The 23996-nt window shown below is 53.5% G+C and overlaps 29 non-coding genes across 29 annotated transcripts; all 29 read right to left on the bottom strand.

Moving 5' to 3' along the window:
• Positions 1–173: 173 nt before the first annotated feature.
• trnaq-cug (transfer RNA glutamine (anticodon CUG)) lies at positions 174–245 on the bottom strand. Its single transcript has one exon. It is a non-coding gene; the product is annotated as a tRNA-Gln (tRNA).
• Positions 246–1429: 1184 nt separating this feature from the next.
• trnaq-uug (transfer RNA glutamine (anticodon UUG)) lies at positions 1430–1501 on the bottom strand. The gene has a single exon. It is a non-coding gene; the product is annotated as a tRNA-Gln (tRNA).
• A 262-nt stretch (positions 1502–1763) lies between these two features.
• Positions 1764–1835, bottom strand: trnaq-cug (transfer RNA glutamine (anticodon CUG)). Its single transcript has one exon. It is a non-coding gene; the product is annotated as a tRNA-Gln (tRNA).
• A 1184-nt stretch (positions 1836–3019) lies between these two features.
• trnaq-uug (transfer RNA glutamine (anticodon UUG)) lies at positions 3020–3091 on the bottom strand. The gene has a single exon. It is a non-coding gene; the product is annotated as a tRNA-Gln (tRNA).
• A 262-nt stretch (positions 3092–3353) lies between these two features.
• trnaq-cug (transfer RNA glutamine (anticodon CUG)) lies at positions 3354–3425 on the bottom strand. The gene has a single exon. It is a non-coding gene; the product is annotated as a tRNA-Gln (tRNA).
• A 1184-nt stretch (positions 3426–4609) lies between these two features.
• Positions 4610–4681, bottom strand: trnaq-uug (transfer RNA glutamine (anticodon UUG)). The gene has a single exon. It is a non-coding gene; the product is annotated as a tRNA-Gln (tRNA).
• Positions 4682–4943: 262 nt separating this feature from the next.
• Positions 4944–5015, bottom strand: trnaq-cug (transfer RNA glutamine (anticodon CUG)). The gene has a single exon. It is a non-coding gene; the product is annotated as a tRNA-Gln (tRNA).
• Positions 5016–6199: 1184 nt separating this feature from the next.
• trnaq-uug (transfer RNA glutamine (anticodon UUG)) lies at positions 6200–6271 on the bottom strand. The gene has a single exon. It is a non-coding gene; the product is annotated as a tRNA-Gln (tRNA).
• A 262-nt stretch (positions 6272–6533) lies between these two features.
• Positions 6534–6605, bottom strand: trnaq-cug (transfer RNA glutamine (anticodon CUG)). Its single transcript has one exon. It is a non-coding gene; the product is annotated as a tRNA-Gln (tRNA).
• Positions 6606–7789: 1184 nt separating this feature from the next.
• Positions 7790–7861, bottom strand: trnaq-uug (transfer RNA glutamine (anticodon UUG)). Its single transcript has one exon. It is a non-coding gene; the product is annotated as a tRNA-Gln (tRNA).
• Positions 7862–8123: 262 nt separating this feature from the next.
• Positions 8124–8195, bottom strand: trnaq-cug (transfer RNA glutamine (anticodon CUG)). The gene has a single exon. It is a non-coding gene; the product is annotated as a tRNA-Gln (tRNA).
• A 1184-nt stretch (positions 8196–9379) lies between these two features.
• trnaq-uug (transfer RNA glutamine (anticodon UUG)) lies at positions 9380–9451 on the bottom strand. Its single transcript has one exon. It is a non-coding gene; the product is annotated as a tRNA-Gln (tRNA).
• A 1518-nt stretch (positions 9452–10969) lies between these two features.
• On the bottom strand, positions 10970–11041 carry trnaq-uug (transfer RNA glutamine (anticodon UUG)). Its single transcript has one exon. It is a non-coding gene; the product is annotated as a tRNA-Gln (tRNA).
• Positions 11042–11303: 262 nt separating this feature from the next.
• trnaq-cug (transfer RNA glutamine (anticodon CUG)) lies at positions 11304–11375 on the bottom strand. The gene has a single exon. It is a non-coding gene; the product is annotated as a tRNA-Gln (tRNA).
• A 1184-nt stretch (positions 11376–12559) lies between these two features.
• trnaq-uug (transfer RNA glutamine (anticodon UUG)) lies at positions 12560–12631 on the bottom strand. The gene has a single exon. It is a non-coding gene; the product is annotated as a tRNA-Gln (tRNA).
• A 262-nt stretch (positions 12632–12893) lies between these two features.
• On the bottom strand, positions 12894–12965 carry trnaq-cug (transfer RNA glutamine (anticodon CUG)). The gene has a single exon. It is a non-coding gene; the product is annotated as a tRNA-Gln (tRNA).
• Positions 12966–14149: 1184 nt separating this feature from the next.
• On the bottom strand, positions 14150–14221 carry trnaq-uug (transfer RNA glutamine (anticodon UUG)). Its single transcript has one exon. It is a non-coding gene; the product is annotated as a tRNA-Gln (tRNA).
• Positions 14222–14483: 262 nt separating this feature from the next.
• trnaq-cug (transfer RNA glutamine (anticodon CUG)) lies at positions 14484–14555 on the bottom strand. The gene has a single exon. It is a non-coding gene; the product is annotated as a tRNA-Gln (tRNA).
• A 1184-nt stretch (positions 14556–15739) lies between these two features.
• Positions 15740–15811, bottom strand: trnaq-uug (transfer RNA glutamine (anticodon UUG)). Its single transcript has one exon. It is a non-coding gene; the product is annotated as a tRNA-Gln (tRNA).
• Positions 15812–16073: 262 nt separating this feature from the next.
• On the bottom strand, positions 16074–16145 carry trnaq-cug (transfer RNA glutamine (anticodon CUG)). Its single transcript has one exon. It is a non-coding gene; the product is annotated as a tRNA-Gln (tRNA).
• A 1184-nt stretch (positions 16146–17329) lies between these two features.
• trnaq-uug (transfer RNA glutamine (anticodon UUG)) lies at positions 17330–17401 on the bottom strand. The gene has a single exon. It is a non-coding gene; the product is annotated as a tRNA-Gln (tRNA).
• A 262-nt stretch (positions 17402–17663) lies between these two features.
• Positions 17664–17735, bottom strand: trnaq-cug (transfer RNA glutamine (anticodon CUG)). Its single transcript has one exon. It is a non-coding gene; the product is annotated as a tRNA-Gln (tRNA).
• A 1184-nt stretch (positions 17736–18919) lies between these two features.
• trnaq-uug (transfer RNA glutamine (anticodon UUG)) lies at positions 18920–18991 on the bottom strand. Its single transcript has one exon. It is a non-coding gene; the product is annotated as a tRNA-Gln (tRNA).
• A 262-nt stretch (positions 18992–19253) lies between these two features.
• On the bottom strand, positions 19254–19325 carry trnaq-cug (transfer RNA glutamine (anticodon CUG)). Its single transcript has one exon. It is a non-coding gene; the product is annotated as a tRNA-Gln (tRNA).
• Positions 19326–20509: 1184 nt separating this feature from the next.
• On the bottom strand, positions 20510–20581 carry trnaq-uug (transfer RNA glutamine (anticodon UUG)). The gene has a single exon. It is a non-coding gene; the product is annotated as a tRNA-Gln (tRNA).
• Positions 20582–20843: 262 nt separating this feature from the next.
• trnaq-cug (transfer RNA glutamine (anticodon CUG)) lies at positions 20844–20915 on the bottom strand. The gene has a single exon. It is a non-coding gene; the product is annotated as a tRNA-Gln (tRNA).
• Positions 20916–22099: 1184 nt separating this feature from the next.
• trnaq-uug (transfer RNA glutamine (anticodon UUG)) lies at positions 22100–22171 on the bottom strand. Its single transcript has one exon. It is a non-coding gene; the product is annotated as a tRNA-Gln (tRNA).
• Positions 22172–22433: 262 nt separating this feature from the next.
• trnaq-cug (transfer RNA glutamine (anticodon CUG)) lies at positions 22434–22505 on the bottom strand. The gene has a single exon. It is a non-coding gene; the product is annotated as a tRNA-Gln (tRNA).
• A 1184-nt stretch (positions 22506–23689) lies between these two features.
• Positions 23690–23761, bottom strand: trnaq-uug (transfer RNA glutamine (anticodon UUG)). Its single transcript has one exon. It is a non-coding gene; the product is annotated as a tRNA-Gln (tRNA).
• Positions 23762–23996: the final 235 nt, after the last annotated feature.

Here is a 23996-nt window from a genome sequence, read left to right as displayed (position 1 = left end):
CTTGGCAGGGAATACTTGCGTGGTACAGGGCAGAGCAAAAGCAGCGAGCGCGCTCGACGCAGGAGCATCGCAAACACTGTCGCAAGGGGAAAACCAGCCCACTTCCATCATGGGTGTGGAATTTGTGAAGTCAACAGTTCTGTCGAAGACAATCGCTCACGCAGCCAGAAAGAAGGCTCCACCGAGATTTGAACGCGGATCGCTGGATTCAGAGTCCAGAGTGCTCACCATTACACCATGGAACCCTGAGACAGCAGGTGCTGCCGAACCACTGCTCAAGGATGTTTGCCTCCTTCGTCAAGCGTGGAAACAGCAACGACAAGGATCACAATGGCGACTGTGGATCTGCTGATCCAGCAGCTCGTGCACTCGGTCTTTCGCAAGTGCAACTACGCTGTCTCGGCCTGCTGCCCTGTAAGGCCGGTCGCCCTCGCCTCCGAAATCCACTTTGCCGAAGTTTCCGAAAGCAGCTCGGGCCGTGCCAGATATGCCGACCTGTCCGCGAAACCTAGTTTCTCAGCGGGAGCAGGGCTGCTGTCGGCCATGAACAACTCTGAGCCGGGCTACTGCTCGCTAATCTCTCTCACTGGCAAACTTTCAAGCTGCTGGACAATCGCCTCGCCAGCAATTCACTTTGGCTTCAGCTTTCTCACCTCACAGTTAGCCTTCCTTCTGCTAAGTACAGCTGTAGGACAAGTCGCACATCTGCAGTACAGCTGCCTATTCAAACAGCACCGCTGCTGTTTCTCTCCCTTACCGGCGGCCATCGCTGTGTCAGCGCTGCGATGAGCAATGCTTTTAAGCAAAGTGAGATCTCAGACGGACTGTGTTCAAGAGCACGTGTCCCTGGCTTTCCGGGAGTCTGCATTGTATGCACTGTTTTTGATGTCATTGGACTGCCTTGTACGTACAAATGTCATTGTTACCGTTTTGTAGTGATTGAAACTGGGATTTGAGGTTCCTGGTTTCCCTGAAAACTGGTTGAACGGTAGGGCTCGGGGCCTGGCTTTGCCGCTCCTCTCCCTGGTAAAATTGCGGTTTCTCTGTGTCCAGCTGTTCCTGTGAATTGTTGAATCAAATTAAAGAAAAGAGCACCTGTCCAGCATGCGCCTCATTTCAATTCCTGTCACCTTTTCACCAGCTGTCTGTGGAACACAGAGAGGAGCTCCAAAAACAACACCGCTTGACTGCAGCTTGTCTCTTAATGCTGTGTCCTTCGAAGAAAACACATCCGTGGTTCAGGAGAGAGCAAAAGCAGGCACCGGTGGCGAGCTTAAGACGCCACCTCGGGATTGGCATCATCCCGTTCTGGCAGAAATGCGATGAGATCTGACTCCAAGGTGCTAAAAGGGCTGCTCTTACAATTGGCCCGTAGGCAGATTTCACTCGCGCGTCCCACATTAAACAAGGGCCGGGACGAAGCAAGTCAAGGTTCCGCCGAGATTCGAACTCGGATCGCTGGATTCAAAGTCCAGAGTGCTAGCCATTACACCACGGAACCAGCAGCGCTGCCGCCTCTGGCGGGCCTGAGCTTTCCTGCATTCACACTTGCAGCAACGCTCTCAGAATCTGGTCTCTCGCTGCTGCGTCCTTGGCAGGGAATACTTGCGTGGTACAGGGCAGAGCAAAAGCAGCGAGCGCGCTCGACGCAGGAGCATCGCAAACACTGTCGCAAGGGGAAAACCAGCCCACTTCCATCATGGGTGTGGAATTTGTGAAGTCAACAGTTCTGTCGAAGACAATCGCTCACGCAGCCAAAAAGAAGGCTCCACCGAGATTTGAACTCGGATCGCAGGATTCAGAGTCCAGAGTGCTCACCATTACACCATGGAACCCTGAGACAGCAGGGGCTGCCGAACCACTGCTCAAGGATGTTTGCCTCCTTCGTCAAGCGTGGAAACAGCAACGACAAGGATCACAATGGCGACTGTGGATCTGCTGATCCAGCAGCTCGTGCACTCGGTCTTTCGCAAGTGCAACCACGCTGTCTCGGCCTGCTGCCCTGTAAGGCCGGTCGCCCTCGCCTCCGAAATCCACTTTGCCGAAGTTTCCGAAAGCAGCTCGGGCCGTGCCAGATATGCCGACCTGTCCGCGAAACCTAGTTTCTCAGCGGGAGCAGGGCTGCTGTCGGCCATGAACAACTCTGAGCCGGGCTACTGCTCGCTAATCTCTCTCACTGGCAAACTTTCAAGCTGCTGGACAATCGCCTCGCCAGCATTTCACTTTGGCTTCAGCGTTCTCACCTCACAGTTAGCCTTCCTTCTGCTAAGTACAGCTGTAGGACAAGTCGCACATCTGCAGTACAGCTGCCTATTCAAACAGCACCGCTGCTGTTTCTCTCCCTTACCGGCGGCCATCGCTGTGTCAGCGCTGCGATGAGCAATGCTTTTAAGCAAAGTGAGATCTCAGACGGACTGTGTTCAAGAGCACGTGTCCCTGGCTTTCCGGGAGTCTGTATTGTATGCACTGTTTTTGATGTCGTTGGACTGCCTTGTACGTACAAATGTCATTGTTACCGTTTTGTAGTGATTGAAACTGGGATTTGAGGTTCCTGGTTTCCCTGAAAACTGGTTGAACGGTAGGGCTCGGGGCCTGGCTTTGCCGCTCCTCTCCCTGGTAAAATTGCTGTTTCTCTGTGTCCAGCTGTTCCTGTGAATTGTTGAATCAAATTAAAGAAAAGAGCACCTGTCCAGCATGCGCCTCATTTCAATTCCTGTCACCTTTTCACCAGCTGTCTGTGGAACACAGAGAGGAGCTCCAAAAACAACACCGCTTGACTGCAGCTTGTCTCTTAATGCTGTGTCCTTCGAAGAAAACACATCCGTGGTTCAGGAGAGAGCAAAAGCAGGCACCGGTGGCGAGCTTAAGACGCCACCTCGGGATTGGCATCATCCCGTTCTGGCAGAAATGCGATGAGATCTGACTCCAAGGTGCTAAAAGGGCTGCTCTTACAATTGGCCCGTAGGCAGATTTCACTCGCGCATCCCACATTAAACAAGGGCCGGGACGAAGCAAGTCAAGGTTCCGCCGAGATTCGAACTCGGATCGCTGGATTCAAAGTCCAGAGTGCTAGCCATTACACCACGGAACCAGCAGTGCTGCCGCCTCTGGCAGGCCTGAGCTTTCCTGCATTCACACTTGCAGCAACGCTCTCAGAATCTGGTCTCTCGCTGCTGCGTCCTTGGCAGGGAATACTTGCGTGGTACAGGGCAGAGCAAAAGCAGCGAGCGCGCTCGACGCAGGAGCATCGCAAACACTGTTGCAAGGGGAAAACCAGCCCACTTCCATCATGGGTGTGGAATTTGTGAAGTCAACAGTTCTGTCGAAGACAATCGCTCACGCAGCCAAAAAGAAGGCTCCACCGAGATTTGAACTCGGATCGCAGGATTCAGAGTCCAGAGTGCTCACCATTACACCATGGAACCCTGAGACAGCCGGGGCTGCCGAACCACTGCTCAAGGATGTTTGCCTCCTTCGTCAAGCGTGGAAACAGCAACGACAAGGATCACAATGGCGACTGTGGATCTGCTGATCCAGCAGCTCGTGCACTCGGTCTTTCGCAAGTGCAACCACGCTGTCTCGGCCTGCTGCCCTGTAAGGCCGGTCGCCCTCGCCTCCGAAATCCACTTTGCCGAAGTTTCCGAAAGCAGCTCGGGCCGTGCCAGATATGCCGACCTGTCCGCGAAACCTAGTTTCTCAGCGGGAGCAGGGCTGCTGTCGGCCATGAACAACTCTGAGCCGGGCTACTGCTCGCTAATCTCTCTCACTGGCAAACTTTCAAGCTGCTGGACAATCGCCTCGCCAGCATTTCACTTTGGCTTCAGCTTTCTCACCTCACAGTTAGCCTTCCTTCTGCTAAGTACAGCTGTAGGACAAGTCGCACATCTGCAGTACAGCTGCCTATTCAAACAGCACCGCTGCTGTTTCTCTCCCTTACCGGCGGCCATCGCTGTGTCAGCGCTGCGATGAGCAATGCTTTAAAGCAAAGTGAGATCTCAGACGGACTGTGTTCAAGAGCACGTGTCCCTGGCTTTCCGGGAGTCTGTATTGTATGCACTGTTTTTGATGTCGTTGGACTGCCTTGTACGTACAAATGTCATTGTTACCGTTTTGTAGTGATTGAAACTGGGATTTGAGGTTCCTGGTTTCCCTGAAAACTGGTTGAACGGTAGGGCTCGGGGCCTGGCTTTGCCGCTCCTCTCCCTGGTAAAATTGCGGTTTCTCTGTGTCCAGCTGTTCCTGTGAATTGTTGAATCAAATTAAAGAAAAGAGCACCTGTCCAGCATGCGCCTCATTTCAATTCCTGTCACCTTTTCACCAGCTGTCTGTGGAACACAGAGAGGAGCTCCAAAAACAACACCGCTTGACTGCAGCTTGTCTCTTAATGCTGTGTCCTTCGAAGAAAACACATCCGTGGTTCAGGAGAGAGCAAAAGCAGGCACCGGTGGCGAGCTTAAGACGCCACCTCGGGATTGGCATCATCCCGTTCTGGCAGAAATGCGATGAGATCTGACTCCAAGGTGCTAAAAGGGCTGCTCTTACAATTGGCCCGTAGGCAGATTTCACTCGCGCGTCCCACATTAAACAAGGGCCGGGACGAAGCAAGTCAAGGTTCCGCCGAGATTCGGACTCGGATCGCTGGATTCAAAGTCCAGAGTGCTAGCCATTACACCACGGAACCAGCAGCGCTGCCGCCTCTGGCGGGCCTGAGCTTTCCTGCATTCACACTTGCAGCAACGCTCTCAGAATCTGGTCTCTCGCTGCTGCGTCCTTGGCAGGGAATACTTGCGTGGTACAGGGCAGAGCAAAAGCAGCGAGCGCGCTCGACGCAGGAGCATCGCAAACACTGTCGCAAGGGGAAAACCAGCCCACTTCCATCATGGGTGTGGAATTTGTGAAGTCAACAGTTCTGTCGAAGACAATCGCTCACGCAGCCAAAAAGAAGGCTCCACCGAGATTTGAACTCGGATCGCAGGATTCAGAGTCCAGAGTGCTCACCATTACACCATGGAACCCTGAGACAGCAGGGGCTGCCGAACCACTGCTCAAGGATGTTTGCCTCCTTCGTCAAGCGTGGAAACAGCAACGACAAGGATCACAATGGCGACTGTGGATCTGCTGATCCAGCAGCTCGTGCACTCGGTCTTTCGCAAGTGCAACCACGCTGTCTCGGCCTGCTGCCCTGTAAGGCCGGTCGCCCTCGCCTCCGAAATCCACTTTGCCGAAGTTTCCGAAAGCAGCTCGGGCCGTGCCAGATATGCCGACCTGTCCGCGAAACCTAGTTTCTCAGCGGGAGCAGGGCTGCTGTCGGCCATGAACAACTCTGAGCCGGGCTACTGCTCGCTAATCTCTCTCACTGGCAAACTTTCAAGCTGCTGGACAATCGCCTCGCCAGCATTTCACTTTGGCTTCAGCGTTCTCACCTCACAGTTAGCCTTCCTTCTGCTAAGTACAGCTGTAGGACAAGTCGCACATCTGCAGTACAGCTGCCTATTCAAACAGCACCGCTGCTGTTTCTCTCCCTTACCGGCGGCCATCGCTGTGTCAGCGCTGCGATGAGCAATGCTTTTAAGCAAAGTGAGATCTCAGACGGACTGTGTTCAAGAGCACGTGTCCCTGGCTTTCCGGGAGTCTGTATTGTATGCACTGTTTTTGATGTCGTTGGACTGCCTTGTACGTACAAATGTCATTGTTACCGTTTTGTAGTGATTGAAACTGGGATTTGAGGTTCCTGGTTTCCCTGAAAACTGGTTGAACGGTAGGGCTCGGGGCCTGGCTTTGCCGCTCCTCTCCCTGGTAAAATTGCGGTTTCTCTGTGTCCAGCTGTTCCTGTGAATTGTTGAATCAAATTAAAGAAAAGAGCACCTGTCCAGCATGCGCCTCATTTCAATTCCTGTCACCTTTTCACCAGCTGTCTGTGGAACACAGAGAGGAGCTCCAAAAACAACACCGCTTGACTGCAGCTTGTCTCTTAATGCTGTGTCCTTCGAAGAAAACACATCCGTGGTTCAGGAGAGAGCAAAAGCAGGCACCGGTGGCGAGCTTAAGACGCCACCTCGGGATTGGCATCATCCCGTTCTGGCAGAAATGCGATGAGATCTGACTCCAAGGTGCTAAAAGGGCTGCTCTTACAATTGGCCCGTAGGCAGATTTCACTCGCGCATCCCACATTAAACAAGGGCCGGGACGAAGCAAGTCAAGGTTCCGCCGAGATTCGAACTCGGATCGCTGGATTCAAAGTCCAGAGTGCTAGCCATTACACCACGGAACCAGCAGTGCTGCCGCCTCTGGCAGGCCTGAGCTTTCCTGCATTCACACTTGCAGCAACGCTCTCAGAATCTGGTCTCTCGCTGCTGCGTCCTTGGCAGGGAATACTTGCGTGGTACAGGGCAGAGCAAAAGCAGCGAGCGCGCTCGACGCAGGAGCATCGCAAACACTGTCGCAAGGGGAAAACCAGCCCACTTCCATCATGGGTGTGGAATTTGTGAAGTCAACAGTTCTGTCGAAGACAATCGCTCACGCAGCCAGAAAGAAGGCTCCACCGAGATTTGAACGCGGATCGCTGGATTCAGAGTCCAGAGTGCTCACCATTACACCATGGAACCCTGAGACAGCAGGTGCTGCCGAACCACTGCTCAAGGATGTTTGCCTCCTTCGTCAAGCGTGGAAACAGCAACGACAAGGATCACAATGGCGACTGTGGATCTGCTGATCCAGCAGCTCGTGCACTCGGTCTTTCGCAAGTGCAACTACGCTGTCTCGGCCTGCTGCCCTGTAAGGCCGGTCGCCCTCGCCTCCGAAATCCACTTTGCCGAAGTTTCCGAAAGCAGCTCGGGCCGTGCCAGATATGCCGACCTGTCCGCGAAACCTAGTTTCTCAGCGGGAGCAGGGCTGCTGTCGGCCATGAACAACTCTGAGCCGGGCTACTGCTCGCTAATCTCTCTCACTGGCAAACTTTCAAGCTGCTGGACAATCGCCTCGCCAGCAATTCACTTTGGCTTCAGCTTTCTCACCTCACAGTTAGCCTTCCTTCTGCTAAGTACAGCTGTAGGACAAGTCGCACATCTGCAGTACAGCTGCCTATTCAAACAGCACCGCTGCTGTTTCTCTCCCTTACCGGCGGCCATCGCTGTGTCAGCGCTGCGATGAGCAATGCTTTTAAGCAAAGTGAGATCTCAGACGGACTGTGTTCAAGAGCACGTGTCCCTGGCTTTCCGGGAGTCTGCATTGTATGCACTGTTTTTGATGTCATTGGACTGCCTTGTACGTACAAATGTCATTGTTACCGTTTTGTAGTGATTGAAACTGGGATTTGAGGTTCCTGGTTTCCCTGAAAACTGGTTGAACGGTAGGGCTCGGGGCCTGGCTTTGCCGCTCCTCTCCCTGGTAAAATTGCGGTTTCTCTGTGTCCAGCTGTTCCTGTGAATTGTTGAATCAAATTAAAGAAAAGAGCACCTGTCCAGCATGCGCCTCATTTCAATTCCTGTCACCTTTTCACCAGCTGTCTGTGGAACACAGAGAGGAGCTCCAAAAACAACACCGCTTGACTGCAGCTTGTCTCTTAATGCTGTGTCCTTCGAAGAAAACACATCCGTGGTTCAGGAGAGAGCAAAAGCAGGCACCGGTGGCGAGCTTAAGACGCCACCTCGGGATTGGCATCATCCCGTTCTGGCAGAAATGCGATGAGATCTGACTCCAAGGTGCTAAAAGGGCTGCTCTTACAATTGGCCCGTAGGCAGATTTCACTCGCGCGTCCCACATTAAACAAGGGCCGGGACGAAGCAAGTCAAGGTTCCGCCGAGATTCGGACTCGGATCGCTGGATTCAAAGTCCAGAGTGCTAGCCATTACACCACGGAACCAGCAGTGCTGCCGCCTCAGGCAGGCCTGAGCTTTCCTGCATTCACACTTGCAGCAACGCTCTCAGAATCTGGTCTCTCGCTGCTGCGTCCTTGGCAGGGAATACTTGCGTGGTACAGGGCAGAGCAAAAGCAGCTCGCGCGCTCGACGCAGGAGCATCGCAAACACTGTCGCAAGGGGAAAACCAGCCCACTTCCATCATGGGTGTGGAATTTGTGAAGTCAACAGTTCTGTCGAAGACAATCGCTCACGCAGCCAGAAAGAAGGCTCCACCGAGATTTGAACGCGGATCGCTGGATTCAGAGTCCAGAGTGCTCACCATTACACCATGGAACCCTGAGACAGCAGGTGCTGCCGAACCACTGCTCAAGGATGTTTGCCTCCTTCGTCAAGCGTGGAAACAGCAACGACAAGGATCACAATGGCGACTGTGGATCTGCTGATCCAGCAGCTCGTGCACTCGGTCTTTCGCAAGTGCAACTACGCTGTCTCGGCCTGCTGCCCTGTAAGGCCGGTCGCCCTCGCCTCCGAAATCCACTTTGCCGAAGTTTCCGAAAGCAGCTCGGGCCGTGCCAGATATGCCGACCTGTCCGCGAAACCTAGTTTCTCAGCGGGAGCAGGGCTGCTGTCGGCCATGAACAACTCTGAGCCGGGCTACTGCTCGCTAATCTCTCTCACTGGCAAACTTTCAAGCTGCTGGACAATCGCCTCGCCAGCAATTCACTTTGGCTTCAGCTTTCTCACCTCACAGTTAGCCTTCCTTCTGCTAAGTACAGCTGTAGGACAAGTCGCACATCTGCAGTACAGCTGCCTATTCAAACAGCACCGCTGCTGTTTCTCTCCCTTACCGGCGGCCATCGCTGTGTCAGCGCTGCGATGAGCAATGCTTTTAAGCAAAGTGAGATCTCAGACGGACTGTGTTCAAGAGCACGTGTCCCTGGCTTTCCGGGAGTCTGCATTGTATGCACTGTTTTTGATGTCATTGGACTGCCTTGTACGTACAAATGTCATTGTTACCGTTTTGTAGTGATTGAAACTGGGATTTGAGGTTCCTGGTTTCCCTGAAAACTGGTTGAACGGTAGGGCTCGGGGCCTGGCTTTGCCGCTCCTCTCCCTGGTAAAATTGCGGTTTCTCTGTGTCCAGCTGTTCCTGTGAATTGTTGAATCAAATTAAAGAAAAGAGCACCTGTCCAGCATGCGCCTCATTTCAATTCCTGTCACCTTTTCACCAGCTGTCTGTGGAACACAGAGAGGAGCTCCAAAAACAACACCGCTTGACTGCAGCTTGTCTCTTAATGCTGTGTCCTTCGAAGAAAACACATCCGTGGTTCAGGAGAGAGCAAAAGCAGGCACCGGTGGCGAGCTTAAGACGCCACCTCGGGATTGGCATCATCCCGTTCTGGCAGAAATGCGATGAGATCTGACTCCAAGGTGCTAAAAGGGCTGCTCTTACAATTGGCCCGTAGGCAGATTTCACTCGCGCATCCCACATTAAACAAGGGCCGGGACGAAGCAAGTCAAGGTTCCGCCGAGATTCGAACTCGGATCGCTGGATTCAAAGTCCAGAGTGCTAGCCATTACACCACGGAACCAGCAGCGCTGCCGCCTCTGGCGGGCCTGAGCTTTCCTGCATTCACACTTGCAGCAACGCTCTCAGAATCTGGTCTCTCGCTGCTGCGTCCTTGGCAGGGAATACTTGCGTGGTACAGGGCAGAGCAAAAGCAGCTCGCGCGCTCGACGCAGGAGCATCGCAAACACTGTCGCAAGGGGAAAACCAGCCCACTTCCATCATGGGTGTGGAATTTGTGAAGTCAACAGTTCTGTCGAAGACAATCGCTCACGCAGCCAAAAAGAAGGCTCCACCGAGATTTGAACTCGGATCGCATGATTCAGAGTCCAGAGTGCTCACCATTACACCATGGAACCCTGAGACAGCAGGGGCTGCCGAACCACTGCTCAAGGATGTTTGCCTCCTTCGTCAAGCGTGGAAACAGCAACGACAAGGATCACAATGGCGACTGTGGATCTGCTGATCCAGCAGCTCGTGCACTCGGTCTTTCGCAAGTGCAACCACGCTGTCTCGGCCTGCTGCCCTGTAAGGCCGGTCGCCCTCGCCTCCGAAATCCACTTTGCCGAAGTTTCCGAAAGCAGCTCGGGCCGTGCCAGATATGCCGACCTGTCCGCGAAACCTAGTTTCTCAGCGGGAGCAGGGCTGCTGTCGGCCATGAACAACTCTGAGCCGGGCTACTGCTCGCTAATCTCTCTCACTGGCAAACTTTCAAGCTGCTGGACAATCGCCTCGCCAGCATTTCACTTTGGCTTCAGCGTTCTCACCTCACAGTTAGCCTTCCTTCTGCTAAGTACAGCTGTAGGACAAGTCGCACATCTGCAGTACAGCTGCCTATTCAAACAGCACCGCTGCTGTTTCTCTCCCTTACCGGCGGCCATCGCTGTGTCAGCGCTGCGATGAGCAATGCTTTTAAGCAAAGTGAGATCTCAGACGGACTGTGTTCAAGAGCACGTGTCCCTGGCTTTCCGGGAGTCTGTATTGTATGCACTGTTTTTGATGTCGTTGGACTGCCTTGTACGTACAAATGTCATTGTTACCGTTTTGTAGTGATTGAAACTGGGATTTGAGGTTCCTGGTTTCCCTGAAAACTGGTTGAACGGTAGGGCTCGGGGCCTGGCTTTGCCGCTCCTCTCCCTGGTAAAATTGCGGTTTCTCTGTGTCCAGCTGTTCCTGTGAATTGTTGAATCAAATTAAAGAAAAGAGCACCTGTCCAGCATGCGCCTCATTTCAATTCCTGTCACCTTTTCACCAGCTGTCTGTGGAACACAGAGAGGAGCTCCAAAAACAACACCGCTTGACTGCAGCTTGTCTCTTAATGCTGTGTCCTTCGAAGAAAACACATCCGTGGTTCAGGAGAGAGCAAAAGCAGGCACCGGTGGCGAGCTTAAGACGCCACCTCGGGATTGGCATCATCCCGTTCTGGCAGAAATGCGATGAGATCTGACTCCAAGGTGCTAAAAGGGCTGCTCTTACAATTGGCCCGTAGGCAGATTTCACTCGCGCGTCCCACATTAAACAAGGGCCGGGACGAAGCAAGTCAAGGTTCCGCCGAGATTCGGACTCGGATCGCTGGATTCAAAGTCCAGAGTGCTAGCCATTACACCACGGAACCAGCAGCGCTGCCGCCTCTGGCGGGCCTGAGCTTTCCTGCATTCACACTTGCAGCAACGCTCTCAGAATCTGGTCTCTCGCTGCTGCGTCCTTGGCAGGGAATACTTGCGTGGTACAGGGCAGAGCAAAAGCAGCTCGCGCGCTCGACGCAGGAGCATCGCAAACACTGTCGCAAGGGGAAAACTAGCCCACTTCCATCATGGGTGTGGAATTTGTGAAGTCAACAGTTCTGTCGAAGACAATCGCTCACGCAGCCAGAAAGAAGGCTCCACCGAGATTTGAACTCGGATCGCTGGATTCAGAGTCCAAAGTGCTCACCATTACACCATGGAACCCTGAGACAGCAGGGGCTGCCGAACCACTGCTCAAGGATGTTTGCCTCCTTCGTCAAGCGTGGAAACAGCAACGACAAGGATCACAATGGCGACTGTGGATCTGCTGATCCAGCAGCTCGTGCACTCGGTCTTTCGCAAGTGCAACCACGCTGTCTCGGCCTGCTGCCCTGTAAGGCCGGTCGCCCTCGCCTCCGAAATCCACTTTGCCGAAGTTTCCGAAAGCAGCTCGGGCCGTGCCAGATATGCCGACCTGTCCGCGAAACCTAGTTTCTCAGCGGGAGCAGGGCTGCTGTCGGCCATGAACAACTCTGAGCCGGGCTACTGCTCGCTAATCTCTCTCACTGGCAAACTTTCAAGCTGCTGGACAATCGCCTCGCCAGCATTTCACTTTGGCTTCAGCTTTCTCACCTCACAGTTAGCCTTCCTTCTGCTAAGTACAGCTGTAGGACAAGTCGCACATCTGCAGTACAGCTGCCTATTCAAACAGCACCGCTGCTGTTTCTCTCCCTTACCGGCGGCCATCGCTGTGTCAGCGCTGCGATGAGCAATGCTTTAAAGCAAAGTGAGATCTCAGACGGACTGTGTTCAAGAGCACGTGTCCCTGGCTTTCCGGGAGTCTGTATTGTATGCACTGTTTTTGATGTCGTTGGACTGCCTTGTACGTACAAATGTCATTGTTACCGTTTTGTAGTGATTGAAACTGGGATTTGAGGTTCCTGGTTTCCCTGAAAACTGGTTGAACGGTAGGGCTCGGGGCCTGGCTTTGCCGCTCCTCTCCCTGGTAAAATTGCGGTTTCTCTGTGTCCAGCTGTTCCTGTGAATTGTTGAATCAAATTAAAGAAAAGAGCACCTGTCCAGCATGCGCCTCATTTCAATTCCTGTCACCTTTTCACCAGCTGTCTGTGGAACACAGAGAGGAGCTCCAAAAACAACACCGCTTGACTGCAGCTTGTCTCTTAATGCTGTGTCCTTCGAAGAAAACACATCCGTGGTTCAGGAGAGAGCAAAAGCAGGCACCGGTGGCGAGCTTAAGACGCCACCTCGGGATTGGCATCATCCCGTTCTGGCAGAAATGCGATGAGATCTGACTCCAAGGTGCTAAAAGGGCTGCTCTTACAATTGGCCCGTAGGCAGATTTCACTCGCGCGTCCCACATTAAACAAGGGCCGGGACGAAGCAAGTCAAGGTTCCGCCGAGATTCGAACTCGGATCGCTGGATTCAAAGTCCAGAGTGCTAGCCATTACACCACGGAACCAGCAGTGCTGCCGCCTCAGGCAGGCCTGAGCTTTCCTGCATTCACACTTGCAGCAACGCTCTCAGAATCTGGTCTCTCGCTGCTGCGTCCTTGGCAGGGAATACTTGCGTGGTACAGGGCAGAGCAAAAGCAGCGAGCGCGCTCGACGCAGGAGCATCGCAAACACTGTCGCAAGGGGAAAACCAGCCCACTTCCATCATGGGTGTGGAATTTGTGAAGTCAACAGTTCTGTCGAAGACAATCGCTCACGCAGCCAGAAAGAAGGCTCCACCGAGATTTGAACGCGGATCGCTGGATTCAGAGTCCAGAGTGCTCACCATTACACCATGGAACCCTGAGACAGCAGGTGCTGCCGAACCACTGCTCAAGGATGTTTGCCTCCTTCGTCAAGCGTGGAAACAGCAACGACAAGGATCACAATGGCGACTGTGGATCTGCTGATCCAGCAGCTCGTGCACTCGGTCTTTCGCAAGTGCAACTACGCTGTCTCGGCCTGCTGCCCTGTAAGGCCGGTCGCCCTCGCCTCCGAAATCCACTTTGCCGAAGTTTCCGAAAGCAGCTCGGGCCGTGCCAGATATGCCGACCTGTCCGCGAAACCTAGTTTCTCAGCGGGAGCAGGGCTGCTGTCGGCCATGAACAACTCTGAGCCGGGCTACTGCTCGCTAATCTCTCTCACTGGCAAACTTTCAAGCTGCTGGACAATCGCCTCGCCAGCAATTCACTTTGGCTTCAGCTTTCTCACCTCACAGTTAGCCTTCCTTCTGCTAAGTACAGCTGTAGGACAAGTCGCACATCTGCAGTACAGCTGCCTATTCAAACAGCACCGCTGCTGTTTCTCTCCCTTACCGGCGGCCATCGCTGTGTCAGCGCTGCGATGAGCAATGCTTTTAAGCAAAGTGAGATCTCAGACGGACTGTGTTCAAGAGCACGTGTCCCTGGCTTTCCGGGAGTCTGCATTGTATGCACTGTTTTTGATGTCATTGGACTGCCTTGTACGTACAAATGTCATTGTTACCGTTTTGTAGTGATTGAAACTGGGATTTGAGGTTCCTGGTTTCCCTGAAAACTGGTTGAACGGTAGGGCTCGGGGCCTGGCTTTGCCGCTCCTCTCCCTGGTAAAATTGCGGTTTCTCTGTGTCCAGCTGTTCCTGTGAATTGTTGAATCAAATTAAAGAAAAGAGCACCTGTCCAGCATGCGCCTCATTTCAATTCCTGTCACCTTTTCACCAGCTGTCTGTGGAACACAGAGAGGAGCTCCAAAAACAACACCGCTTGACTGCAGCTTGTCTCTTAATGCTGTGTCCTTCGAAGAAAACACATCCGTGGTTCAGGAGAGAGCAAAAGCAGGCACCGGTGGCGAGCTTAAGACGCCACCTCGGGATTGGCATCATCCCGTTCTGGCAGAAATGCGATGAGATCTGACTCCAAGGTGCTAAAAGGGCTGCTTTTACAATTGGCCCGTAGGCAGATTTCACTGGTGCGTCCCACATTAAACAAGGGCCGGGACGAAGCAAGTCAAGGTTCCGCCGAGATTCGAACTCGGATCGCTGGATTCAAAGTCCAGAGTGCTAGCCATTACACCACGGAACCAGCAGCGCTGCCGCCTCTGGCGGGCCTGAGCTTTCCTGCATTCACACTTGCAGCAACGCTCTCAGAATCTGGTCTCTCGCTGCTGCGTCCTTGGCAGGGAATACTTGCGTGGTACAGGGCAGAGCAAAAGCAGCTCGCGCGCTCGACGCAGGAGCATCGCAAACACTGTCGCAAGGGGAAAACCAGCCCACTTCCATCATGGGTGTGGAATTTGTGAAGTCAACAGTTCTGTCGAAGACAATCGCTCACGCAGCCAGAAAGAAGGCTCCACCGAGATTTGAACTCGGATCGCTGGATTCAGAGTCCAAAGTGCTCACCATTACACCATGGAACCCTGAGACAGCAGGGGCTGCCGAACCACTGCTCAAGGATGTTTGCCTCCTTCGTCAAGCGTGGAAACAGCAACGACAAGGATCACAATGGCGACTGTGGATCTGCTGATCCAGCAGCTCGTGCACTCGGTCTTTCGCAAGTGCAACCACGCTGTCTCGGCCTGCTGCCCTGTAAGGCCGGTCGCCCTCGCCTCCGAAATCCACTTTGCCGAAGTTTCCGAAAGCAGCTCGGGCCGTGCCAGATATGCCGACCTGTCCGCGAAACCTAGTTTCTCAGCGGGAGCAGGGCTGCTGTCGGCCATGAACAACTCTGAGCCGGGCTACTGCTCGCTAATCTCTCTCACTGGCAAACTTTCAAGCTGCTGGACAATCGCCTCGCCAGCATTTCACTTTGGCTTCAGCTTTCTCACCTCACAGTTAGCCTTCCTTCTGCTAAGTACAGCTGTAGGACAAGTCGCACATCTGCAGTACAGCTGCCTATTCAAACAGCACCGCTGCTGTTTCTCTCCCTTACCGGCGGCCATCGCTGTGTCAGCGCTGCGATGAGCAATGCTTTTAAGCAAAGTGAGATCTCAGACGGACTGTGTTCAAGAGCACGTGTCCCTGGCTTTCCGGGAGTCTGTATTGTATGCACTGTTTTTGATGTCGTTGGACTGCCTTGTACGTACAAATGTCATTGTTACCGTTTTGTAGTGATTGAAACTGGGATTTGAGGTTCCTGGTTTCCCTGAAAACTGGTTGAACGGTAGGGCTCGGGGCCTGGCTTTGCCGCTCCTCTCCCTGGTAAAATTGCGGTTTCTCTGTGTCCAGCTGTTCCTGTGAATTGTTGAATCAAATTAAAGAAAAGAGCACCTGTCCAGCATGCGCCTCATTTCAATTCCTGTCACCTTTTCACCAGCTGTCTGTGGAACACAGAGAGGAGCTCCAAAAACAACACCGCTTGACTGCAGCTTGTCTCTTAATGCTGTGTCCTTCGAAGAAAACACATCCGTGGTTCAGGAGAGAGCAAAAGCAGGCACCGGTGGCGAGCTTAAGACGCCACCTCGGGATTGGCATCATCCCGTTCTGGCAGAAATGCGATGAGATCTGACTCCAAGGTGCTAAAAGGGCTGCTCTTACAATTGGCCCGTAGGCAGATTTCACTCGCGCGTCCCACATTAAACAAGGGCCGGGACGAAGCAAGTCAAGGTTCCGCCGAGATTCGAACTCGGATCGCTGGATTCAAAGTCCAGAGTGCTAGCCATTACACCACGGAACCAGCAGTGCTGCCGCCTCAGGCAGGCCTGAGCTTTCCTGCATTCACACTTGCAGCAACGCTCTCAGAATCTGGTCTCTCGCTGCTGCGTCCTTGGCAGGGAATACTTGCGTGGTACAGGGCAGAGCAAAAGCAGCTCGCGCGCTCGACGCAGGAGCATCGCAAACACTGTCGCAAGGGGAAAACCAGCCCACTTCCATCATGGGTGTGGAATTTGTGAAGTCAACAGTTCTGTCGAAGACAATCGCTCACGCAGCCAGAAAGAAGGCTCCACCGAGATTTGAACGCGGATCGCTGGATTCAGAGTCCAGAGTGCTCACCATTACACCATGGAACCCTGAGACAGCAGGTGCTGCCGAACCACTGCTCAAGGATGTTTGCCTCCTTCGTCAAGCGTGGAAACAGCAACGACAAGGATCACAATGGCGACTGTGGATCTGCTGATCCAGCAGCTCGTGCACTCGGTCTTTCGCAAGTGCAACTACGCTGTCTCGGCCTGCTGCCCTGTAAGGCCGGTCGCCCTCGCCTCCGAAATCCACTTTGCCGAAGTTTCCGAAAGCAGCTCGGGCCGTGCCAGATATGCCGACCTGTCCGCGAAACCTAGTTTCTCAGCGGGAGCAGGGCTGCTGTCGGCCATGAACAACTCTGAGCCGGGCTACTGCTCGCTAATCTCTCTCACTGGCAAACTTTCAAGCTGCTGGACAATCGCCTCGCCAGCAATTCACTTTGGCTTCAGCTTTCTCACCTCACAGTTAGCCTTCCTTCTGCTAAGTACAGCTGTAGGACAAGTCGCACATCTGCAGTACAGCTGCCTATTCAAACAGCACCGCTGCTGTTTCTCTCCCTTACCGGCGGCCATCGCTGTGTCAGCGCTGCGATGAGCAATGCTTTTAAGCAAAGTGAGATCTCAGACGGACTGTGTTCAAGAGCACGTGTCCCTGGCTTTCCGGGAGTCTGCATTGTATGCACTGTTTTTGATGTCATTGGACTGCCTTGTACGTACAAATGTCATTGTTACCGTTTTGTAGTGATTGAAACTGGGATTTGAGGTTCCTGGTTTCCCTGAAAACTGGTTGAACGGTAGGGCTCGGGGCCTGGCTTTGCCGCTCCTCTCCCTGGTAAAATTGCGGTTTCTCTGTGTCCAGCTGTTCCTGTGAATTGTTGAATCAAATTAAAGAAAAGAGCACCTGTCCAGCATGCGCCTCATTTCAATTCCTGTCACCTTTTCACCAGCTGTCTGTGGAACACAGAGAGGAGCTCCAAAAACAACACCGCTTGACTGCAGCTTGTCTCTTAATGCTGTGTCCTTCGAAGAAAACACATCCGTGGTTCAGGAGAGAGCAAAAGCAGGCACCGGTGGCGAGCTTAAGACGCCACCTCGGGATTGGCATCATCCCGTTCTGGCAGAAATGCGATGAGATCTGACTCCAAGGTGCTAAAAGGGCTGCTCTTACAATTGGCCCGTAGGCAGATTTCACTCGCGCGTCCCACATTAAACAAGGGCCGGGACGAAGCAAGTCAAGGTTCCGCCGAGATTCGAACTCGGATCGCTGGATTCAAAGTCCAGAGTGCTAGCCATTACACCACGGAACCAGCAGCGCTGCCGCCTCTGGCGGGCCTGAGCTTTCCTGCATTCACACTTGCAGCAACGCTCTCAGAATCTGGTCTCTCGCTGCTGCGTCCTTGGCAGGGAATACTTGCGTGGTACAGGGCAGAGCAAAAGCAGCGAGCGCGCTCGACGCAGGAGCATCGCAAACACTGTCGCAAGGGGAAAACCAGCCCACTTCCATCATGGGTGTGGAATTTGTGAAGTCAACAGTTCTGTCGAAGACAATCGCTCACGCAGCCAAAAAGAAGGCTCCACCGAGATTTGAACTCGGATCGCAGGATTCAGAGTCCAGAGTGCTCACCATTACACCATGGAACCCTGAGACAGCAGGGGCTGCCGAACCACTGCTCAAGGATGTTTGCCTCCTTCGTCAAGCGTGGAAACAGCAACGACAAGGATCACAATGGCGACTGTGGATCTGCTGATCCAGCAGCTCGTGCACTCGGTCTTTCGCAAGTGCAACCACGCTGTCTCGGCCTGCTGCCCTGTAAGGCCGGTCGCCCTCGCCTCCGAAATCCACTTTGCCGAAGTTTCCGAAAGCAGCTCGGGCCGTGCCAGATATGCCGACCTGTCCGCGAAACCTAGTTTCTCAGCGGGAGCAGGGCTGCTGTCGGCCATGAACAACTCTGAGCCGGGCTACTGCTCGCTAATCTCTCTCACTGGCAAACTTTCAAGCTGCTGGACAATCGCCTCGCCAGCATTTCACTTTGGCTTCAGCTTTCTCACCTCACAGTTAGCCTTCCTTCTGCTAAGTACAGCTGTAGGACAAGTCGCACATCTGCAGTACAGCTGCCTATTCAAACAGCACCGCTGCTGTTTCTCTCCCTTACCGGCGGCCATCGCTGTGTCAGCGCTGCGATGAGCAATGCTTTTAAGCAAAGTGAGATCTCAGACGGACTGTGTTCAAGAGCACGTGTCCCTGGCTTTCCGGGAGTCTGTATTGTATGCACTGTTTTTGATGTCGTTGGACTGCCTTGTACGTACAAATGTCATTGTTACCGTTTTGTAGTGATTGAAACTGGGATTTGAGGTTCCTGGTTTCCCTGAAAACTGGTTGAACGGTAGGGCTCGGGGCCTGGCTTTGCCGCTCCTCTCCCTGGTAAAATTGCGGTTTCTCTGTGTCCAGCTGTTCCTGTGAATTGTTGAATCAAATTAAAGAAAAGAGCACCTGTCCAGCATGCGCCTCATTTCAATTCCTGTCACCTTTTCACCAGCTGTCTGTGGAACACAGAGAGGAGCTCCAAAAACAACACCGCTTGACTGCAGCTTGTCTCTTAATGCTGTGTCCTTCGAAGAAAACACATCCGTGGTTCAGGAGAGAGCAAAAGCAGGCACCGGTGGCGAGCTTAAGACGCCACCTCGGGATTGGCATCATCCCGTTCTGGCAGAAATGCGATGAGATCTGACTCCAAGGTGCTAAAAGGGCTGCTCTTACAATTGGCCCGTAGGCAGATTTCACTCGCGCGTCCCACATTAAACAAGGGCCGGGACGAAGCAAGTCAAGGTTCCGCCGAGATTCGAACTCGGATCGCTGGATTCAAAGTCCAGAGGGCTAGCCATTACACCACGGAACCAGCAGTGCTGCCGCCTCAGGCAGGCCTGAGCTTTCCTGCATTCACACTTGCAGCAACGCTCTCAGAATCTGGTCTCTCGCTGCTGCGTCCTTGGCAGGGAATACTTGCGTGGTACAGGGCAGAGCAAAAGCAGCGAGCGCGCTCGACGCAGGAGCATCGCAAACACTGTCGCAAGGGGAAAACCAGCCCACTTCCATCATGGGTGTGGAATTTGTGAAGTCAACAGTTCTGTCGAAGACAATCGCTCACGCAGCCAAAAAGAAGGCTCCACCGAGATTTGAACTCGGATCGCAGGATTCAGAGTCCAGAGTGCTCACCATTACACCATGGAACCCTGAGACAGCAGGGGCTGCCGAACCACTGCTCAAGGATGTTTGCCTCCTTCGTCAAGCGTGGAAACAGCAACGACAAGGATCACAATGGCGACTGTGGATCTGCTGATCCAGCAGCTCGTGCACTCGGTCTTTCGCAAGTGCAACCACGCTGTCTCGGCCTGCTGCCCTGTAAGGCCGGTCGCCCTCGCCTCCGAAATCCACTTTGCCGAAGTTTCCGAAAGCAGCTCGGGCCGTGCCAGATATGCCGACCTGTCCGCGAAACCTAGTTTCTCAGCGGGAGCAGGGCTGCTGTCGGCCATGAACAACTCTGAGCCGGGCTACTGCTCGCTAATCTCTCTCACTGGCAAACTTTCAAGCTGCTGGACAATCGCCTCGCCAGCATTTCACTTTGGCTTCAGCTTTCTCACCTCACAGTTAGCCTTCCTTCTGCTAAGTACAGCTGTAGGACAAGTCGCACATCTGCAGTACAGCTGCCTATTCAAACAGCACCGCTGCTGTTTCTCTCCCTTACCGGCGGCCATCGCTGTGTCAGCGCTGCGATGAGCAATGCTTTTAAGCAAAGTGAGATCTCAGACGGACTGTGTTCAAGAGCACGTGTCCCTGGCTTTCCGGGAGTCTGTATTGTATGCACTGTTTTTGATGTCGTTGGACTGCCTTGTACGTACAAATGTCATTGTTACCGTTTTGTAGTGATTGAAACTGGGATTTGAGGTTCCTGGTTTCCCTGAAAACTGGTTGAACGGTAGGGCTCGGGGCCTGGCTTTGCCGCTCCTCTCCCTGGTAAAATTGCGGTTTCTCTGTGTCCAGCTGTTCCTGTGAATTGTTGAATCAAATTAAAGAAAAGAGCACCTGTCCAGCATGCGCCTCATTTCAATTCCTGTCACCTTTTCACCAGCTGTCTGTGGAACACAGAGAGGAGCTCCAAAAACAACACCGCTTGACTGCAGCTTGTCTCTTAATGCTGTGTCCTTCGAAGAAAACACATCCGTGGTTCAGGAGAGAGCAAAAGCAGGCACCGGTGGCGAGCTTAAGACGCCACCTCGGGATTGGCATCATCCCGTTCTGGCAGAAATGCGATGAGATCTGACTCCAAGGTGCTAAAAGGGCTGCTCTTACAATTGGCCCGTAGGCAGATTTCACTGGCGCGTCCCACATTAAACAAGGGCCGGGACGAAGCAAGTCAAGGTTCCGCCGAGATTCGAACTCGGATCGCTGGATTCAAAGTCCAGAGTGCTAGCCATTACACCACGGAACCAGCAGTGCTGCCGCCTCTGGCGGGCCTGAGCTTTCCTGCATTCACACTTGCAGCAACGCTCTCAGAATCTGGTCTCTCGCTGCTGCGTCCTTGGCAGGGAATACTTGCGTGGTACAGGGCAGAGCAAAAGCAGCTCGCGCGCTCGACGCAGGAGCATCGCAAACACTGTCGCAAGGGGAAAACCAGCCCACTTCCATCATGGGTGTGGAATTTGTGAAGTCAACAGTTCTGTCGAAGACAATCGCTCACGCAGCCAGAAAGAAGGCTCCACCCAGATTTGAACTCGGATCGCTGGATTCAGAGTCCAGAGTGCTCACCATTACACCATGGAACCCTGAGACAGCAGGGGCTGCCGAACCACTGCTCAAGGATGTTTGCCTCCTTCGTCAAGCGTGGAAACAGCAACGACAAGGATCACAATGGCGACTGTGGATCTGCTGATCCAGCAGCTCGTGCACTCGGTCTTTCGCAAGTGCAACCACGCTGTCTCGGCCTGCTGCCCTGTAAGGCCGGTCGCCCTCGCCTCCGAAATCCACTTTGCCGAAGTTTCCGAAAGCAGCTCGGGCCGTGCCAGATATGCCGACCTGTCCGCGAAACCTAGTTTCTCAGCGGGAGCAGGGCTGCTGTCGGCCATGAACAACTCTGAGCCGGGCTACTGCTCGCTAATCTCTCTCACTGGCAAACTTTCAAGCTGCTGGACAATCGCCTCGCCAGCATTTCACTTTGGCTTCAGCTTTCTCACCTCACAGTTAGCCTTCCTTCTGCTAAGTACAGCTGTAGGACAAGTCGCACATCTGCAGTACAGCTGCCTATTCAAACAGCACCGCTGCTGTTTCTCTCCCTTACCGGCGGCCATCGCTGTGTCAGCGCTGCGATGAGCAATGCTTTTAAGCAAAGTGAGATCTCAGACGGACTGTGTTCAAGAGCACGTGTCCCTGGCTTTCCGGGAGTCTGTATTGTATGCACTGTTTTTGATGTCGTTGGACTGCCTTGTACGTACAAATGTCATTGTTACCGTTTTGTAGTGATTGAAACTGGGATTTGAGGTTCCTGGTTTCCCTGAAAACTGGTTGAACGGTAGGGCTCGGGGCCTGGCTTTGCCGCTCCTCTCCCTGGTAAAATTGCGGTTTCTCTGTGTCCAGCTGTTCCTGTGAATTGTTGAATCAAATTAAAGAAAAGAGCACCTGTCCAGCATGCGCCTCATTTCAATTCCTGTCACCTTTTCACCAGCTGTCTGTGGAACACAGAGAGGAGCTCCAAAAACAACACCGCTTGACTGCAGCTTGTCTCTTAATGCTGTGTCCTTCGAAGAAAACACATCCGTGGTTCAGGAGAGAGCAAAAGCAGGCACCGGTGGCGAGCTTAAGACGCCACCTCGGGATTGGCATCATCCCGTTCTGGCAGAAATGCGATGAGATCTGACTCCAAGGTGCTAAAAGGGCTGCTCTTACAATTGGCCCGTAGGCAGATTTCACTGGCGCGTCCCACATTAAACAAGGGCCGGGACGAAGCAAGTCAAGGTTCCGCCGAGATTCGAACTCGGATCGCTGGATTCAAAGTCCAGAGTGCTAGCCATTACACCACGGAACCAGCAGTGCTGCCGCCTCTGGCGGGCCTGAGCTTTCCTGCATTCACACTTGCAGCAACGCTCTCAGAATCTGGTCTCTCGCTGCTGCGTCCTTGGCAGGGAATACTTGCGTGGTACAGGGCAGAGCAAAAGCAGCGAGCGCGCTCGACGCAGGAGCATCGCAAACACTGTCGCAAGGGGAAAACCAGCCCACTTCCATCATGGGTGTGGAATTTGTGAAGTCAACAGTTCTGTCGAAGACAATCGCTCACGCAGCCAGAAAGAAGGCTCCACCGAGATTTGAACTCGGATCGCTGGATTCAGAGTCCAGAGTGCTCACCATTACACCATGGAACCCTGAGACAGCAGGGGCTGCCGAACCACTGCTCAAGGATGTTTGCCTCCTTCGTCAAGCGTGGAAACAGCAACGACAAGGATCACAATGGCGACTGTGGATCTGCTGATCCAGCAGCTCGTGCACTCGGTCTTTCGCAAGTGCAACCACGCTGTCTCGGCCTGCTGCCCTGTAAGGCCGGTCGCCCTCGCCTCCGAAATCCACTTTGCCGAAGTTTCCGAAAGCAGCTCGGGCCGTGCCAGATATGCCGACCTGTCCGCGAAACCTAGTTTCTCAGCGGGAGCAGGGCTGCTGTCGGCCATGAACAACTCTGAGCCGGGCTACTGCTCGCTAATCTCTCTCACTGGCAAACTTTCAAGCTGCTGGACAATCGCCTCGCCAGCATTTCACTTTGGCTTCAGCTTTCTCACCTCACAGTTAGCCTTCCTTCTGCTAAGTACAGCTGTAGGACAAGTCGCACATCTGCAGTACAGCTGCCTATTCAAACAGCACCGCTGCTGTTTCTCTCCCTTACCGGCGGCCATCGCTGTGTCAGCGCTGCGATGAGCAATGCTTTTAAGCAAAGTGAGATCTCAGACGGACTGTGTTCAAGAGCACGTGTCCCTGGCTTTCCGGGAGTCTGTATTGTATGCACTGTTTTTGATGTCGTTGGACTGCCTTGTACGTACAAATGTCATTGTTACCGTTTTGTAGTGATTGAAACTGGGATTTGAGGTTCCTGGTTTCCCTGAAAACTGGTTGAACGGTAGGGCTCGGGGCCTGGCTTTGCCGCTCCTCTCCCTGGTAAAATTGCGGTTTCTCTGTGTCCAGCTGTTCCTGTGAATTGTTGAATCAAATTAAAGAAAAGAGCACCTGTCCAGCATGCGCCTCATTTCAATTCCTGTCACCTTTTCACCAGCTGTCTGTGGAACACAGAGAGGAGCTCCAAAAACAACACCGCTTGACTGCAGCTTGTCTCTTAATGCTGTGTCCTTCGAAGAAAACACATCCGTGGTTCAGGAGAGAGCAAAAGCAGGCACCGGTGGCGAGCTTAAGACTCCACCTCGGGATTGGCATCATCCCGTTCTGGCAGAAATGCGATGAGATCTGACTCCAAGGTGCTAAAAGGGCTGCTCTTACAATTGGCCCGTAGGCAGATTTCACTGGCGCGTCCCACATTAAACAAGGGCCGGGACGAAGCAAGTCAAGGTTCCGCCGAGATTCGAACTCGGATCGCTGGATTCAAAGTCCAGAGTGCTAGCCATTACACCACGGAACCAGCAGTGCTGCCGCCTCTGGCGGGCCTGAGCTTTCCTGCATTCACACTTGCAGCAACGCTCTCAGAATCTGGTCTCTCGCTGCTGCGTCCTTGGCAGGGAATACTTGCGTGGTACAGGGCAGAGCAAAAGCAGCTCGCGCGCTCGACGCAGGAGCATCGCAAACACTGTCGCAAGGGGAAAACCAGCCCACTTCCATCATGGGTGTGGAATTTGTGAAGTCAACAGTTCTGTCGA

Source organism: Chiloscyllium punctatum, chromosome 21 (genome assembly GCF_047496795.1).
Source record: "Chiloscyllium punctatum isolate Juve2018m chromosome 21, sChiPun1.3, whole genome shotgun sequence".
NCBI lineage: Eukaryota > Metazoa > Chordata > Chondrichthyes > Orectolobiformes > Hemiscylliidae > Chiloscyllium > Chiloscyllium punctatum.
Note: the sequence above shows the minus strand (reverse complement) of the source record. Positions and strands in the feature narration are given on the sequence as shown.